General features: G+C 41.7%; 1 pseudogene; it reads right to left on the bottom strand.

Moving 5' to 3' along the window:
• Window positions 1–986: 986 nt before the first annotated feature.
• On the bottom strand, window positions 987–17,768 carry LOC147631449 (uncharacterized; annotated as a pseudogene).
• Window positions 17,769–18,641: the final 873 nt, after the last annotated feature.

Here is an 18,641-nt window from a genome sequence, read left to right as displayed (position 1 = left end):
GGGGCTCGCTAAATCAGCCTTGGCTGACTAAGAATGAATGAAACATCTCTTGCCCGACAATGTTGGTTGATGAATCATCATGTGGTGTAGTTTGTTTAATCCTAGCACCCTAAGATACACAAAGTAAAGGTGCTTACAACCCAAGTAAGGGTTGTGAGTTTGTTCCCTTTGCTCAAAGTCTGGACATAAGCACACTGGTTCTGCCTTTATATGTACCTCATAACATTTCTCTGTTAAAATGCTAAAAACAATGTGTGCACCAGGGTAAAACCCTCTTTTTTTCCAAAAGTACAGCATCCATTGCTTCAGCAAGTGATATTTTCTTCTCAGCATCTTTTGATATTCCATGTCTCCATTTCTTGCTTCGTTTACTTGATGGGGGCCACGATTCTTCTATCCCAGGATTACCCTCTCCTTGCTGCCTATTTACGAGGTGTGATTGGTGACCCAATCTCCTTCAACACAAAACCAGCTGCTTTAAGGCTTGCATATTCCTCTAATGTGATGTTAGTTCCTATATCAACTAGCATTATAAGCGGTAACTACGGCACACATTTTACTAATTTGTCCACATCCCATGTGTGCTCAATGTCATGAGAACAAAACCACATCCATTGTGGTATTTCTTTACCTTGGTGCATTCTCTCTGACCAAAAGCATGGTGCCACTGTGCCTATAGATCATCTCACCACCATATTTGTGGAATTCTTCCTATCAACCATACCAAAGCATTTTTGCTTTGTGTGAACAAGCATTCTTCTAATTGCCCATAAAGATATGTGGATGCTTTCTTCAGAGATTAGCACTGAGCTGCTTATGTCAATGGCTTCATTTTCTTGAAGCGAATGGTTTGTTTCCTCTGGCAATGCTCAGTTTGGCGACTTGTCTAATTCATCATGAGCAGCTGCAATTGGGAAGTGTAGTTTCAAATCCAATTTTTCGTAGACAACCTCGATGTTTACGTTATATTGACTCCATTAAATATCCTAGTTTATGGGATCTTGTTTTTCTATAACAGACTTCTTTTTCCTTTGAACAGTCTCCCTATCACCATACATAACTGGCTCCTCATACAAGGAAGTACCAGACACTGCATCCTGCATCACCCGAGTAATAAAAGTGGGTCTTGGTGTGCTACCACTCGCAACTCTGTGTTGCAATGTCTCCATGTTAGGGCCTGTGCCTCTGCAATGTCCTGTCATGAACCCTGGCTATTTTGTGCATTGGATATATGCATTTATTACATCAGTGGCGCATGCATCATATAAAGAGATCTTTCTTTTGCCTCCCTCTCTAGCTAGCCAACTTGCATGAATACTTTAGACATGTTTATGCTTGGTATCAGGGATCTTTTCCAAGGACTCAAAGAATCTTGAAAAAAAAGCAATGCACGTTAATATATTTCCAAGTATAACTGCCCAAAAGAACAACCCACTTAATTTCCCCAATGAGAGAACATTCAATAATTCTTACATATGTAGCTGATTTTCCAAATGAAAGATCTTGTCTTCCCACCATTTGAACTGCCTTTGCAATGCCTTTATATTCTCCTTTGGTACAAGTCCACTCCACCATATTTTTATACATGAGCTTTCTCTGCCCCGCATATGTCAAAGTTCGACTCAAGCGCCATTCCTCACACATCTCTAGATGTTTTTGTCTATTCACTGCTGGTACTAGTTTTGTTGTGTGCTTATGCAAGATCTGCTCCCAATGAAACAGACATGAGCGTTCCCTCCCTTCCAAAACATTGTTTGGGACTCCATTGTACACCGTTCTTATTGTAATCCAATTGGCTCCTGCTTCACCTGCCACCATGAATCTAGCAAAATCTGTCGGCGGAAAGCCATTCTGAGTCAGCACATTATTAAGTGATTCCCAAAATATGATATGAGTTTCTACATCTTCTTCTTTGGTTTCACATATTGCTATCACCATTAATCCTTGCAATCTAGAAAAAAAGTGACATGTTACTCTCTGATGTACAAATGAAAAAACCTTGTTGCCGAATTCTGGATATGTACCCAGGGTTGTATACTGAGCGTGACATTGTTGCCCATCCATCCACTCTATGAGTGTGCTCAAAATGCACCCATGAATTATGCAGGTCACCTTCTCCCGTATGCCACATGTAGTTCACAATGTCAACTCCTGCACACTAGGGCCTATAGTCAACATTTTGAAGACAAAATATTTCTCGTTTAGTCCTCCTTGGCTTGGAAATCGGCTTCCATGGAAAAATGGAAAGATACACTTTTTTTAAAGTTGCAAAATGTTATCATACCCATCATCCACCAATGTTATTTCTCATTTTCTCTCTGTTGCAACAATACTTTTGAATCTAATCATACAAACAAATAGAATATGTTAGCATTGCACAAACTTATACAATAAGGAGAAGAAGTTTAAAGTTTCGCCTTTGGTTCTGCACAATGGGCATGAACTCCTCCAAATAGTTCATCACCTTACTGTCACCTATTTTTTTGTGTTCTCAAGAGTTAGAGAGTCAATAATTAATTGTCTTGTTACTATCATTTGGATACGTCTTGGACCATTGCTTTGTTTATTTTAAGTACAGTTCTGACCAGCTTCCTAACCTTCTCAATGGCCACTAGTGATGTTCCATGTTGCACATTGTGCAAATGCTCCTCAACATGTAGCATTAATCTTGTCTTGTCATGTACTCTCAACAAGACATAATAGACCATTCAAGAACAAGTCTCAACATAGGAAACCACTTTCTTATAGTAATGGAGAGTAATACTTGTCCTATCCTCCATTGCAAGAAGGCCCTTTGAAATAGGATTATCAAAATAAGCATGAAAGTATGTATCATTATACCTTTTATTGTTCAAATAGTATAAACAATTAAGTTTCTGACACTTCAAAGAACCAAGGCATTGGCTTTTACGAACTATGCAGTCTATTTCCATGCTGGTGACCTTGGGCCTTGTCCATAAATGACCATCTAACCTTTGTTGCATTCCATCATAGTTGAACCCTTTCCTGAATGTGGAGGCAATACGAATGCAATATTTCCATTGTATTCATAAGGAAGCTCAGTTATAGCCGTAGGTCCATTTGAGTTATGCAATAGCTTCTTCAAGCATTGTGCCTTATCATTCCCCATTATCCAAGGAATAATCTGCTTGATTTTCTTCTCTCCCTCCAAATCTACTTCAATTATGTCTTATGTATAATCCTCATCGAGTTCACAATCCTCGCTTATTTTGGGTGGAGTGTCTTCAACATCTATTGTTGATAACACTGGATCAACAAAACTTGGTCTGTCAAACTCCAGACTCTCATCACTATCACTGATGTAGCAAGAAGCTTGGCTATGAACAATTCTGCAGTGGGTGGCAACTAAGTGATGAATCTAAGCAGAACATTTTATTACCATCTACATCCTATTATATATGGAGTCTCCACTTCAGTTAAGTCTGTACCAAAATGCAAAATAGCATGCCCATAGACCATGACACAGTTGCTTCAACAATTGTCATTGTAAGCCTAAACAATTGTCATTGTAAGCCTAAACAATGAGTTATCCAGGCCTTAACAATGAGTTATCCAAGCTTAAACATAAAGAAGATATCAACGTACTATCACCAACTTGAATATCTTTGCAAATAGTATTCACTCCGAATAAGTATTACAAAATACCTCTCAATTAAAGTATAAAATACTTCTTGGGAAAATATATAATAAAATCTTTTTGGTAAATGAGGGATTGAACCTCTCAATTAAAGTACAAAATACTTCTTGGGAAAATATATAATAAAATCTTATGGTGGTAAATGAGGGATTGAACCTATCATGAATATGTGCATCAAATCAAATACACCAGAACGACTTATACTGCATTATGATTAATATTTATACCAAATATCACATGGAAAACATTCATCATTACATGCTTGCATTTATTTAACATTTCTTTTTTATAGGCCGCCCCTATAACCCTCCTCATTTGGAGGTGTAGTGGGTAGGTTAGGAACTAAGAGGGTAGAGGGTGGTTTGCAAACCCTCTTAAATTCTCTAGAGAGTTTTTCAACCAGTTAAAAGCTGAAATATGTCAGCTTTATAACTGGTTGCCCTCCTTTCACCTCCAAATGTGGATGGTAATGAGGGCGGCCTTTTAGAGGGTGACCCCATAGGCCAGCTGGCAGAGCAAGGCTAGCTAGACATGTGGAGGTGAGTGAAGCATAACTACCTCTTATTGCACGTTCAGAGGAGGTCAGCAAGTTTGGAGGTCTACACTCTTCTTTTAGAGGGTCTTCAGAGCCTTAAATGCACATAATGAACCCTAATCACAGGCTTAAATATGTAATGAGAACATGTTTTGGGCATCTCGTAAATGTCAGCAGCCAAGCAAAACCCACTTGTATACAAGTGACTTATGAGGTTGTGTAAGGACACTGTCATAATATAATCAACTATTGAGCTCAAGCTTGGGAGCTCCTTCCTTCTTGCATGTCTTGTTCCATTCCTAATTCTTGCATGCTTCCATGTTTATGTCTATCATTCTCTAAGGAATCTCGTTGGGTTGCTTGCATGTGAGAGTGCTTGAGTGTGTGGGTGTGAGAGTGCTTGAGTGTGTGGGTGTGTGGGTGTGAGCTTGAGGTAAGCTTGCTTGATTCTTATATGCGATTTGTGATTGAGAGAGAGAGAGAGAGAGAGAAAGAGAGAGAGAGAGAGAGAGAGAGAGAGAGAGAGAGAGAGAGAGAGAGAGAGAGAGAGAGAGAGATGGAGTGAGAAGAGAGAAGGCTTGCTAGCTTCTCCCTCATGTGAGTGATTAGATTACGGAGGTCCAACCATTGGATTGATAGAGCTTGAGGGTTTGGTACCCCTTGAGGCTTCCATTCTCGCGTTCAATACGCTTTCACGCTCTAGACGACGGGTTGTACTCCTTGGTGTGTAGACAATGCTTGTTATGAAGCTACAACGTCCCTTAGCAAGAGGCAGGCTGCTCGAGAATAGAATTGAGCAGTCTATTGATCCATTATTATTATTTTCTTTAGGGGTGAAAAATGTGTGATTAGATTGAGCTTTTCCTAACCCATAACCCTTCTTTTGTGTTTTTTATTGTTTTTGCTTCATTAGTGGAGATGGATGGTTGAGTTGAGCCTCTACTTACAAGATTGAGGTTAGCAATCTCGTTTGTGAGGCTTTTCCATTAACATCATATGCATTAAAATAGGCTAATTAAGCTAAAATATGACTTTTTCCATTATGTTCAAAGGGCAAAAGTTGGCCCATACTTTCAATTAATTCGTAAATAATTATTTAATTAGATGGTAGAATATTCATCTTAGAACCATTGCTAAGCTAGGTACCAAGCAAAAAACCTTAAAAAACCAAGAAAAAGATAGAAAAACAAAGTGGAATCTTTTCCCAATCTCATCGTCTTGATCTCACTACTAGTAGGATCTTTTGGGGGTAGAATCATGTGATCCAAGCCCTAGAGTCGGATCGTTCTGACCAAGCTGGCCACGATCATTAACCTAGCATCTAGGATTATCTGTAAGCGCATCAATGACCATTCAATTATCTGTAATGGTCATCATGAACGTGAGAATCAGTGCCGATGTACCTGCCAAATCTACAAGGAATATTTGCTAATAGCATAATAATTGCAGAGCAATTGAGGCGTTGTCGGGTTGACACTGACAGTTGGCAAACAAATGAATCGTTTTGATCCCATAAGTGCAAACAAATGAATTGTTTCGATCCCATAAGTGCAATCGCTCAATCCAAGTCTCAGATGGTGGGTCAACTAGAATCGTTTACGATCCAAGGGTTGAATCGTTAAAAATCTAGAATCATCAAGGTTTGATCATTTCGATCCCAGAAGAAGGATCGACCAGTTCTTGAATTGTTCTAGTTGAATCATTTGGCTGGAATCATTCCATCAAGGATCATTTTCGATAGAAATCATTTTGTCTAGAATTGTTTTTGATAGGATCATTTCCCATAAGAATCGTTTGCAAGAAGAATCATTAGACATGGATCGCCTAAGTAGGATCATTGATCCTACTCCTACCAAGACAAAATTTCAGAGGCATTAGAAATCAGAACAATAGCAAGTGCAAGGGATTTCAACCATCACCTCAAACCTAGACCTACTAAATCCTAAACAAAAACCATAAAAAGATATAAAACTTCTAAAACACTAAAAATATTAAAAAAATCAAGAAAAATTACAAAAGATAGCAAAAAAACCTAGGAAAATCATAAAAAGAACCTCAGCATTGGACCAAGTGCTTATGCATTTATGTTCGAACCAAAACATCGAGACTTCATGCTCGAATCTAACATTTGAACACAAAACATTATGGTATGTGCCAACACTAGAGAGTGGAATAGGACCAAGCGTTAATCTAACCACCTTAGTAGCTCTAGATTCAGAGGAAAACTAGGAATCGTTCACAATAGAGGATACCATATCAAGATTATGGGCCATTAGCCCAATTAAGAATCTAAATGTGAAAGTGGCCAAACAAGACCATACAGTGGAAATTCATTATAGAAGGAGTCAAAAGGTCCCAAGCTGGAAGACCAATGGGGGAGAGAAAGGATGCCATGAGCAAACAAGTTAGAGGCGAACAACACCGAAACCAATGTAGCATATGTTTTACAATGCTACAGCATCCACACAACTAACCAAGTCCCAGTCTTGATAGACACTAATGGCTTCCACACAACCAATGATGTCCCAGTCTTCATAGACGCTAAAGGATTCTACACAACTAACCAAGTCCTAATCTTCATAGATGCGTGGGATACTCTTAGAGATGGTTAATGCCATCAGTGCGTAGAATTGAGTTAGACCCGTGTGAGTGGTATTGTCAACTAGTGGAAACTAGAGTCCTATCTAGACTCTGATGGGATGATGTATACCCCAACAAGGGACATCGATGCTACGACTTCCACACAACTAACCAAGTCCTAGTCTTCATAAACACTAACGCGATATTCTTAGAGATGGCTAATTGAGCTAGACCTACGACTTCTACACAACTAACCAAGTCCTATTCTTCATAAACACTAACGAGATATTCTTATAGATGGCTAATGTCATTAGTGCACATAATTGAGCCAGACCGTCGACGAGTATTTTTGGCTAGTGGGAACCATGTGTTTTATCTAGACTCCGACGGGTGGTATTGTCAGCTATTAGGAACCAGGAGTTCTATCTAGACTCCAACGGGATGATGTATATCCCAATAAGGGACATTGAGAAGGTTAGACCATTAGTCATGGAGTTAGAAAGGCCCAAAAGATTGCAAGAAGCTACCAGAGATTAAATAGAGTTGGTAAGAACTCAACTCCCTAATGTAATTGACAAATTCTTTTTAAGGAGACTTAGAGGAGTCAACAATGAAGGAATGATGATGCTTCAAGTAACCTCTACATAATCACTACTACTCCTAGGGACTTGTAGGGATCTTTTTGATTCCATGAAGCACCTCGCCATAGATTAAATGATGTATGTTGATGAAGATGGTGACATATACATCCCAAGACTTGCCAAAGAGGCAAGGAATCCAAAGAGGTCTAGGCATGGGGCGTCGCACCTCCCATAACATGCTTAAGTAAAAGGATAGTAGGAGGAAGAGAAGGGAGGACCTATTAGGAGGAAATCATGTCAAGAAGAGGAAGTCAGTGGAAGAGAAAGAATTCTCATTCTAGAGTAGCAGAAAGGACACCAACATTTGGGTTCCTTTCTCATTATGGTTGGATCCAATCAAGGAGAAGCAAGGATAAGGTGAAATAGTGACATCCAAAGAGAGGTAATACCTCTCAAAAGAGTAAGGGTAGCCACTCCCTTATAGCCAAGGGTACCAGCTTAAGGAGCATGGGAAACTAAAAGATTGTATAGTCACAAATAGAGAGCTTACAAGCCAACCAATAGCCAGTGGGATACCCAATGATGCATACGACAAACGTACTTCTTAAACCGTCACCTGAAATAGCCATTGGAGTATTAGCCTATGGGTATGCAATACTGTCATATGCACTAGTACATCCTAGACTTGAACCTAGATACGTAGCCTTGATGGCTCCATAATCAATAATTAAGCCTACAGAACCAAGAGCATGAGCTCATGTTCCTGAATAAAAAAGAAGAGTGTAAGATGTCATTCCTAGGGTGGTTAGACCACCTAGAGGAATAAAAGGCAAATATGACCATGGCCATTTGAGGATTAGAGCCTCACACATATCCAAGCTAGTGTCAAATCTTGATAGATCACGGGATCCCTATAACCACCTAGCTGCACTTAGATAAATCTACATGGCTGAGAGAGTAACCAATCCTAGAACTAAGATTGATGCCTTTGGACTAACTTTAGAAAGCAATGCTCTATTGTGGTTTCAGATGCTAGAAGACTCACAAAAAGGGACCATGGAGGATCTCGAGCTATCATTTACCATAGGCTTCTCGAAGACGGGTGTCAAGCATAGCTTAGTTACACAATTGTATCAATTCAAATAGCTATAGCATTTACCATAGGCTTTTCGAAGACGATGGTGTCAAGCATAGAGTAGTTACATAGTTGTATCAATTCAAGAGCAACTTTTGAACACAAGTTACTGAGGGATTGTATCAACCGCTGTAAAAACCTGAACATCAAATGCCCCGCTGAGAGACCACGCCAAACTAGGTTGATCTCATTATTCTTAGAGGATTTGAGAAGCAAATAGTTGCATGTGATGCATTATATGCCAGAAGGCATATAATGCTAGTGGAGTGTTGCCTAGAAGGGATAGATTTTGATGATAACTTTACTACAAGCATTCTTTGGAAAGTAGAAGAGCAGAGTCATTAGTTAAAACCTAGGACACTAGGAAATGGAAGAGCTAGGAGCAGAGAAGACATTGCTAAGGCAATGGGCTAGAAGAAGTGTGAAAAGCCTCTCCTAGGGAGACACACCATCTACATTTAGCTCCAAGATGGAAAATGACTTGGTGTGCAATTTGCAAAAGCAATCACATGGTGCATAAGTGCCCAGACTTGAGAGTAAGGGGAAACTAGTGGTGTGGGTATTGCAGGAGGTATGAAAATCATGAATCACCTAACTACTACCATGAACAACGAATAACTAGAATGATAGAAGTGTTTGCATTACCAGTAGCTCCTTAATCATTGGCTTTACCAGCCTCACCTATAGCTAGACCAGACGATGCTACTTGAGTAGCCCTACATTGGCAAGAAACCCATCTAGAACATCGAATGTTCTACCTCCGGTGTTACCACACCATAGCCAGCCAGCTAAGAACCACCTTAACGAGGCTACCAGATATGAAACACATTTTAAAGGAGCTCCCTAGCACATTGAAATTCTATATTGACTACCCAAACTCAATGTCGGGAAGCCCACCTAGAATTGAATATCATTCGGGACAACCAAGACCAATGATGTGGGATACATATCATTCGTGACAACTAAGACTAATGATGTGAGATACATAACAATTAACTATCTTAATGCAAATAGCATCGAGAGACTACAAACCCCATATCATGGCTAAACTAGGCTAATCTAGAAGCGATAACAACTAATCTGCTATCGTTAGATAGATGGTGTATCTTGTGTGGCATAGATCATTTGATTAGTGTGATGACTACCGTTAGATAGATGGTGTATCTTGTGTGGCATAGATCATTTGATTAGTGTGATTACTACCCATATAAGGACACCACTCCAAATCCATCTACCATCACACCACAATCACCTCTAGTAAGTTTGGGATAGTCAATGTCATATGATGCCAGCCTTCTTCAGAAGAAGAACAGAAAGTACCAACGAGGATTGTGACTAGGGTACATGCCTAATAAAAGCTGGATCATGCTAGCAAAAGTACCTAATCAACTAGGCACCAATGAAATAAAACAAGAGAGAAGGACCTAAAAGAACATCAAGATTATAGTGAGATTGAGAACGTTCCAAATTCAATAAGCCAAAATAACCTTGGATGAGGAGAAGGGATTAAACAGTCTTGATGGACTTGTGCTAATAGAGAGAGCCCCAGAACTCTGGTGAAAGCTAAAAGAGCTTCTTAATCTCTTAGTGGAGAGGAACGGATGACCCCACGATTAAAACTAATTAATGATTCGACCTATGTAGAAATAGAAATCATCCCTGAACTACTAGTTCAAATCACTCTCGATGAAGAACAGGGTAAGGAAAGTGAAGACGAATCAATCATAATAGACTGAAAGAATGAACTTATTAGAATGGCTAACAAAGCTATGGAAGGGAAGTATAAATTTAGAGGATTAGAAGAACCCCTTCCCAAGAAGTTACAAGCTTACCTTAGCCTGAGAGAGGAAATCTCAAGGTCGAACGAGGTAAGGAAAGTGAAGACGAACGAATCAATCATAATACACCGAAAGAATGAACTTATTAGAATGGCTAACAAAGCTGTGGAAGGGAAGTATAAATTTAGAGGATTAGAAGAACCCCTTCCCAAGAAGTTACAAGCTTACCTTAGCCTGAGAGAGGAAATCTCAAGGTCGAACAACACATAAGAATTGGTACAACATACCTAACTAGAGGGGGGCCAATAGGACCAATCTCCATGTTCCCACACAGAGACCCCCATTCCAATGCTGTTAGAGCCTATCAAAGAGGAATTCCACGAGGGGAGTATCTCAAGTAAGGAACTTGAATCACCTCTATCGAAATGCTTGAGCCTCATGAAGAGCTTAAAAACCAAAGAAAAAAATTGGAAGAGCTCCCTCCAAGAGCTTGTGAAAATAGAGAATATGAGGTTGCTCCATGAGCATATCATAAAAGAAAGACTCGATCGAGAGGAAATATGCCCTCAGAGAACCCCTAGCTGAGAGACTACCCTAATGGGAGGATATACTGAGAGACTACCTTAATGGGCATGGGTGCCATGAAAATCTAAGCCTGGCTCATTACTAACTACACCATCCTACATGGGTACAAATGCGGAGTTGATGACAATTGCAAATGTGCCGTCTCTAAGGCCTAGACAAAAAAGAGAAATGCGAGCCTCGAGAGGTCCTCTTAGCCCTAGTCATGATAACCATAGTGGGCAACCGCAAATGAACCATCTCTAAGGCCTACACTAAAAAGAGAAACGAGAGCCTCGAGACCAATCCTCTCAGCCCTAGTCATCATCACGATAACCATGGCTGAATACTTGGCATGCAAGTAGGAAACTTTGGGATAAAGTTTATCAATGGGTGAAAGAAAAGCTTAAACCTATCAAAGAAATTTAAGAGGCCGACAAAGCTGAAAAGGATAAGCCATGATAGACATTCAAGGATATTCCAATTAATGCGGTTGGGAAGTACTACGAAGGAGATGATATGAATGCCACCATTCCAATCAAACTAGGAGGAGTGACCACCACCACTGCTGCGATCCTTGATGGGGGAGCAAGAGTAAGAATTGTGACCAAAGACGTGGCAGAGATGGGGAACCAAGCCCTTTAAAAGAGCAAAAATTAGTCCTCAAGCTAGTGGATGGAAATTTAGGAACCCCTATGGGAATCTTGAAGGACGTTGAGATAACATTGTGTAGCCTAACCTACAAACATACATTTGTTATTGTGTTAACTTTGGAAAGCTCACCAGCAATGAAATGATTCTTGGAGGACCGTTCATGCACCAATTGTCGATGATTCATGATTGGGATTATGATGTTATTTACCTGTATCAAGAGGGAATACAATTAAGGAAAACCTAAAAGACCCATAAGTATAAAGAAGTCACCAGAATGCCTATCGATGATGTGGGGTCAAATATGATATGCTTGGCCTTAATACACATGCACCACTTCAGTGGTGGACAAGGTGGTAAAAGATATGATTTGGAAGATGAAGCTTCCATAGCTTCATTAACAGACCTTGAAGAGGAGGAAAACTGGATGTAGTTACTAGCTATAATGGATGTATGTCCTATGCCCATGGGAACACAATTTTTTGAGGAGAACAGTAAATACATAATCCTAGTCAAGACTGTGACCCTAGTGCTTCCAAAAAATAAGACATCGATTCCACTAAGGAGGAATAAAAAAATAAGACTGTTATTGAGGAGAACAGTGAATACATAATCCAAGACTGACCCTAGTGCTTCCAAAAAATAAGACATCGATTCCACTAAGGAGGAATAAAAAATAAGGGAAAATTCCTCAAAAGAGCCAATAACTATACCAATCAGGAGCTTGAGTGTAAGTTTTACACCAAGCTTCTCCTTTAATAGGTGAAGACAAAGAAGGAGAAGTGCCAGTCCCTTCTCAGAGAATTCCTTGAAAAAGAGAGAATCTCTACTCAAAAGAGCTAAGAAATTAACAAAATCAGGCCAGAGACCCGCAAAGCGTTAAGGGGGAAGAACAATACTTATAATACGTGAAAGCCTTGAAAGGAAACCAAGAAGTTATGCTCTGGCTGGAAAGATCTAATGAGAAGACCTAGTGTAAATGCCATGAAAATAGATCCTAAGATAGCTGAAGTGCTAGCCCATGACTACTCCTATGATATTGTTTTAATGGACTCCAAAAAGACTTCCAAGTTTAGACGCAGAAGACAAAACAAAGCCATAAAGAAGAGGAGAGTCACAAAAGAGGTCGAGCCTTCAAGCTCAACCACCAATGATCAGGAAGACTCTAAACAAGTCTCCTCTCGATTCAAAAACTAGAAAGTGGAAATTTGAAAGTTGTGTACGTGTGTGGACTAAGGAGTGTGAAGAGTCATTCCATAAGCTTAAGGAGTCCTTGATAAAACAACTCCAATTCTCAAAGCACCAAGGTGGGATGTCATCTTCCACACACATATAGATGCAGCAGCACGCTATAGGATACATATTAGCTCAACCTGGTTACGTCGCTAATAGACAACTCAATTATCCAAAGAAGAATTATATAACCACAGAGAAGGGGGGCTTAGTAATGGTTTATGCAGTAAAGAAGCTTTGCCATTATCTTTTGGTGAATAAATTTATATTTTTTGTAGACCATTAGGCTTTGCTTTACCTTGTGAATAAGCCATGTGCCACATGGAAAATTACATGGTGGTTATTATTAATTCTTCTGGAATTTGATTTCACAGTGTTAGTTCTTGCAAAAAGAACATTGCATGTCACACAACTGATAATCACCTATCTAGAATTTTAAAAGGGGAGGGAACAACAAGGGTTGAGGCTTGGTTGAGGACCATCTTGCAGATGCATCTCTATTTCAAATAAGTTTAGTGCCAAGGTGGAGCTATGAAATTGACGAATACTTGGGAAATGGACTTCCCTTAGATGAGAACATGTTCCTAAGAAGAAAATGCTAGTTAGTGAAAGCAGTATCCCTGTACACCGTCATTTTAGGATAACTCTATAGGACAGGGAAAGATGATGTCTTAAGACTTTGCATATGCGAGGAAGAGTACGTTAATATTCTAGAACAAGTTCACACTGGAGTTGCCAAAGGACACTTTGGAGGAGACATCACAGCGAGAAAAGTCCTATATTAAAAGGACTATGGTAGTTAGCACTCTTTGACGATGCGATGAAATATGTTAAACATTACAATGAGTGCTAGTACCAAAGGACATTTTGGAGGAGACATCACACAGCAGGTAGCCATAATGGTGTGAATAATATCACTCTAAATCCTGCAAAGACATTGAGAAACAAGAACGGGAGTACCCTCAATGGCCTCAGTGCATCTAGCCTTCCAGATATTCCAAGCTAAGATGTTAGCAATAATCTCCCAAGAACTGTCTAACCTTTGTGTCGGAGGGACAAAGTGTGAAAGTGGCAAATCCTGAAGACAACACTGCTGAGCAACTCCTTGCCTAACCATAATGACCAAGCTCTTGTCAGTCCCCTAAAACCTCAGTTGAGGCCCAGACTGTGTCAACCAAATGATAAAACCAAAAGAAATGATAGCATCCCTCTTAATCCTACCAAAGAGGTGTGCAATCGTAGACCAAACCCTCTGTGCTTCCCTGCATTCCCATAAACAATGGTAAAATGACTCCGAAACTCCTGCACATCAGGGCATGCTGGGGGCAAGCACTAGTAACAGACCTCCACTGATTAGTGGCCAGACCACCATGAAGGGAAACCTAGATAAAGGAGGAAATCTGTGGCTTCCTATAAGAATGCCACAATCTCCGCCAAAATACCCTCTGAATGTCAATCAAAATGCCATAAGACTCCCAATGGGGTCTAAGAGTAGGAACACTCTGAATGTGTCCCAAGATAAGATGTCTGGCATTCCACACCGTATAATTGAAAAAAGGCATGCTTTTTAAAGGGTTACAAGCATCCTTCCACTCCCACTCACCGGGGTCCCAATGTAAATGTCGGATAGGGCAGCCACTAAACAACCAAAGGCTAACACTCTCTGTGATCATTTGGGGGGTCAACAAAGACGTGCTTCCCTAACCTGCCAAGAAATCTGGCTGGATGAATTTGGAGGCCCTCAATAAGGTCCTGCACATCACATCTCTCTAGTTGCTATCCATCTTGTAAAGAAAAAAAGACCGGTACATCATCCTCCTTAGGCAAGGAGATACCCATAACTTGAAGAGGAACACCTACTATCAAAGAAAATCCCAAACCAAGAATGATAATGACCTTCCAAAAAAGATCCAGTAATCCAGTGGTTGGGAATGGCTGCATCAATCTGTGCAATCCTCCGGCTAGAGCCTCTCAAATGCTACGTGAGATCTAATCTTTGCACCTCGGTAAGGCTCTGAAACCTCTTCCAAGCCAGCACTATGGGGCATAGGGTCTCCAAGCCAGCCCAGAGAATATGCATAGCTACCCCAAGAGGCCTACCATGCACATCTAAGAGAATATGCATAGCTACCCCAAGAGGCCTACCATGCACATCTAAGATCAAATCATTCCACATAATGGGCTGCTACCCCAAGAGGCCTACCATGCACATCTAAGATCAAATCATTCCACATAATGGGCTGCTTGTTAGCTTCCTCCGCTGAACGCGGGGGGATGTGTACCAAAAAACTCCTCAGGCAGTCCCAGGCCTATAGGAGGGACCTAACCAAGGGGAACGAAGGGGAGCGGTGAATTGCATCTGAAAAAATAAAGCATGAGCTGAGAGTCTAGTCACCTCCGCAAACAGGGACACACTTCGTGATCTGCAGCATGAGAAAGTCCTTCCATGGCTCAGTGCCTGGAAGCCCCTGACAACAAGCTTACAGAGAGCAAAGCCTTACATTGCACCTCGGGGTCAATGATATTCAATCCGCCTTCCTGCTTAGGCCTCATAATGGTTTCCCAAGAAACTCTGGCCGCCTGGTGTGTGCATTTCCATCAAGCTCTGACCAAAGAAAGTTTCGAATAAGGCGACGAAGCTGGTCAATGCATCCCTTATGAAAAATCCAGCATGAGGCAATAAACCAAGTCGTGACTAGCAAAACTTGGTTAACCACCAAAGCTCTAGAGGCAAAGTCAAGCTTCCTCCTACTCCAGTGATGAAGTTTGCTTTTAATGCTTAAGAGCACTGAAGCAAACTGTTGTGCAGGGGAGATGTCAACGCCCACCACCTGCTGACAACCAAGGTATCTAGCATAGCATCCTCGCTCAATCCATGTAAAACCAACATTTGTACCCCAATCTACAAGAGGAGAATCATTGATCCAAAAACCAATTGATTTATGCCAATTGATAGTATCTCTTACTGCCAAACAAAAGGCCTCCAAGGCTGTCCAAAAAGCACATAAACAAGCATGTGAAGCCTCAAGGAACAATGCCGTATCATCTGCTAACTCAGAGTCCAAAAACTCTTCTTCCGTGCATATAGGCAGCTGCATAAAGGCAGCCTGAGACCCACAACACTAGGGGTAGCCCAAAGAAACCTACTCATAGCCTCAGCTACAACAATGAGGTACAGTAAGGGAGCAAGGGGATAGCCTTGCCTCACTGAACCAGAAATCTAAAAACGCTCGCCGCGCCCCCCACAAGCTAAAACAGTGCTATGAGCCTCCTTGTATAAGCAAGACACCCCTCTGATCTAGTTTTGGGAAAACCCCATATGTGCCATAGTGCAAGACACCCCTCTGATCTAGTTTTGGGAAAACCCCATATGTGCCATAGTGCCCTCCAAAAAATCCCAATCCACTCTGTCATAAGCTTTTTCAAAATGAAGAAAAAGAATGGCAAGAGGCCGTTGAGACTAGACTTTGCCCACTCGACAGCTTCCTAGAAAGAAAAGATGTTATCAAATATACTCCTTCCTTAGAGGAACCCATTCTGTGTATCATGGATAGTCCTTTGGAGAATAGGCTGTAGACTTATACTCAAGGCTTTAGCTAAGATCTTATATGCAGATCTAAGGAGAGTGATGGGCCTCCATTGTTTGATGTCAGTCTTGTCCCCACTCTTGGGGACAAGGTGAATCAGCCCCTTCGTGAGGTATGGCGGCATCATACCCGACAGCCACATTTCTTGAATGGCAACAGTGATATCTCTAATATGATTCCAAAAAAGAATAAAGAAGGTGGGAGAAAGACCATCATCCCCTGGGCATGAACCACTGGAAAGAGCATGTATCTTACCAGTTTTGCCACACTGAGATGTATCCAATTTGTGTTCTTGCAACAAAAGTATATCCATAGACCCTCCTGTAACAGCAGGGTGAAGTTGGTCCTTCAGAAGGCGCTTCCTACCACCACGGGTGGGAAGCCCTCCAAGGCCTTGAACATTCCATGAGACAATTCTCATGGAAGAGAAGAGGGTTGACCCCCAATCTAAGAAGAAGATGGGTAGCCTGAGGACACCTCTCATAATGTTGGAGGACGGGATAATCCACGGGGTAAAGTCCACTGACTTGCCCTTGTCCGAGGCCCTACACAATACTTGCATATGTACGAGAAACCTGGGCGCCCTACGGGGCATCAAGGGCAATGGCATCATGCTGAAAGTCCTACAATATCACCCCCTCCAAGTAAAGAGGACTCAATGAAATCATCCTGATCTGATATATCATCTCCCTCTGCAAAGAAGCATGAGTTGATACATCCCTCTGCCGCCCAGAAACATCATCTATTTGAGGTACAAGATCCGAGGAGGTCTTCCCATCAATCACACAGGGGGGCGGGCGTGAGAGATAGCTCACCACACCTGGTGGACTATAGGATGGGAAGGATCCAAGGGAGGTGGCGCTTGAGAAGCACGCTTTGCGAGGCCTTCTGCGACCCCGAGCCCGAGGGAAATCTTGAGCAAAGTGACCTTGTTGTTGGTGACAAACCCGGCACTGATCGGTTTTACCTGTAATCTCCATACATTGCTTCAAAAGACCACTAGGGCCCAGAAGCAAAACATAGTCCTCAAAGAGCTCACAGTCTCACGGGCAAGAACCATGACCCTGGGGACAGCATCCGCCGATGCAATGACCACCTGGGCAGAAGATGTCGGCAAAGCGTGGAGGGGGGCACTTGAAGAACCAGGACCCGATGGCCTCTAGCATAGGCTAATATGCGCGAGGAAGACCTATGAATCTGAGAGTAATCGGGAAACGGTTCTAGTCTTTCTCAAAATAGCTGGAGTAGGGAAGAAAAAAAACCTTCCTTGAGCCCAACGGCAAAGGGCTGTCCTTCAAAACCTCTGAGGCTACGTCCTTGGAATCAAAATCCACTTGGAAGAAACCTCTTCCAAGCAACCTGACATCTCAAAAGTGTGGAGCGAGGTTGGAAGGCAGAGCCACTAGGACCCAATCATCTCGAGCGAGACGGAAAGGGTGAGATCCAAAGATTCTGGTAATGAGGGCCATTTTGGAGTCTTTCTCAATTTTGGCGAAGAGGACCGTGAGCTCGGCTTCGAAAAAAATAATGGTTCACCCGGCTGAGGGAGAATGATTAGCCATGATGCTAATCGAAGAAGAAGGCCGACTTGAACCCGGATGAGGAGCAATCTGAAGAACCAAGGGGAAGAGGCAGGCAAGGAGGCATAGGAAAGGAAGGGAGGGTGGAAACGGGAAGCAAGGGCAGGGGATCTAGACACAGAGGTGAAGGGAAGACTTGCGCAGAGGGATGAGGTGGAGGAATGAAGGGAGGAAGAGGCAGGGGCGACTAGCGAGGAAGGATGAGAGGTGGAGGAAATGAGCACTGCGCAGAGAGATGAGGCGGAGAAATGATGGTGATGGGCAGAGAGGCAGGGGGCGAACAGTGGAGGAGGACAGATGGGAGGCGGAAGAAGGATGGGGCAACACTGGCACAGAGGCGAAGGGGCGCAGGCAGGGTTCAGGGAGCTTACACGGTCATTTGCCACCAAAGAAGCAAGATCTTTTGTATCGGCTTATACACATTTGGCTTATTGAAGGCTATTTCTATCCTCATGAGATACTAAACTTAGGCATCATGGTCTTGTATGTGATTATCATCTTAACTACTGCAAGATTTCATGGTGATTTCTCGTATCTTAGCTTTTTAAATTTTGCATTAGTGATTCTCCCTTTTAATGTGGTATCAAAGCTCTTGGCTTTGATCCCCGCAAATTTGAGTATAATTATTTTCTTGGAAATATTGATTCATGCATGAAATACTTCAAGCTAATTATGCTTAGATTGGTGGACATGATGATCATGGCATTTGGGCAAGATTTAAGCACACTTGGAAGAAAATTGTACCAACTTTAGATCATTTTA

This window comes from Cibotium barometz, chromosome 15 (genome assembly GCF_041138505.1).
Source record: "Cibotium barometz isolate CiBa-2024 chromosome 15, ASM4113850v1, whole genome shotgun sequence".
NCBI classification, from domain to species: domain Eukaryota; kingdom Viridiplantae; phylum Streptophyta; class Polypodiopsida; order Cyatheales; family Cibotiaceae; genus Cibotium; species Cibotium barometz.
This window is presented reverse-complemented; position numbering and strand designations above follow the sequence as displayed.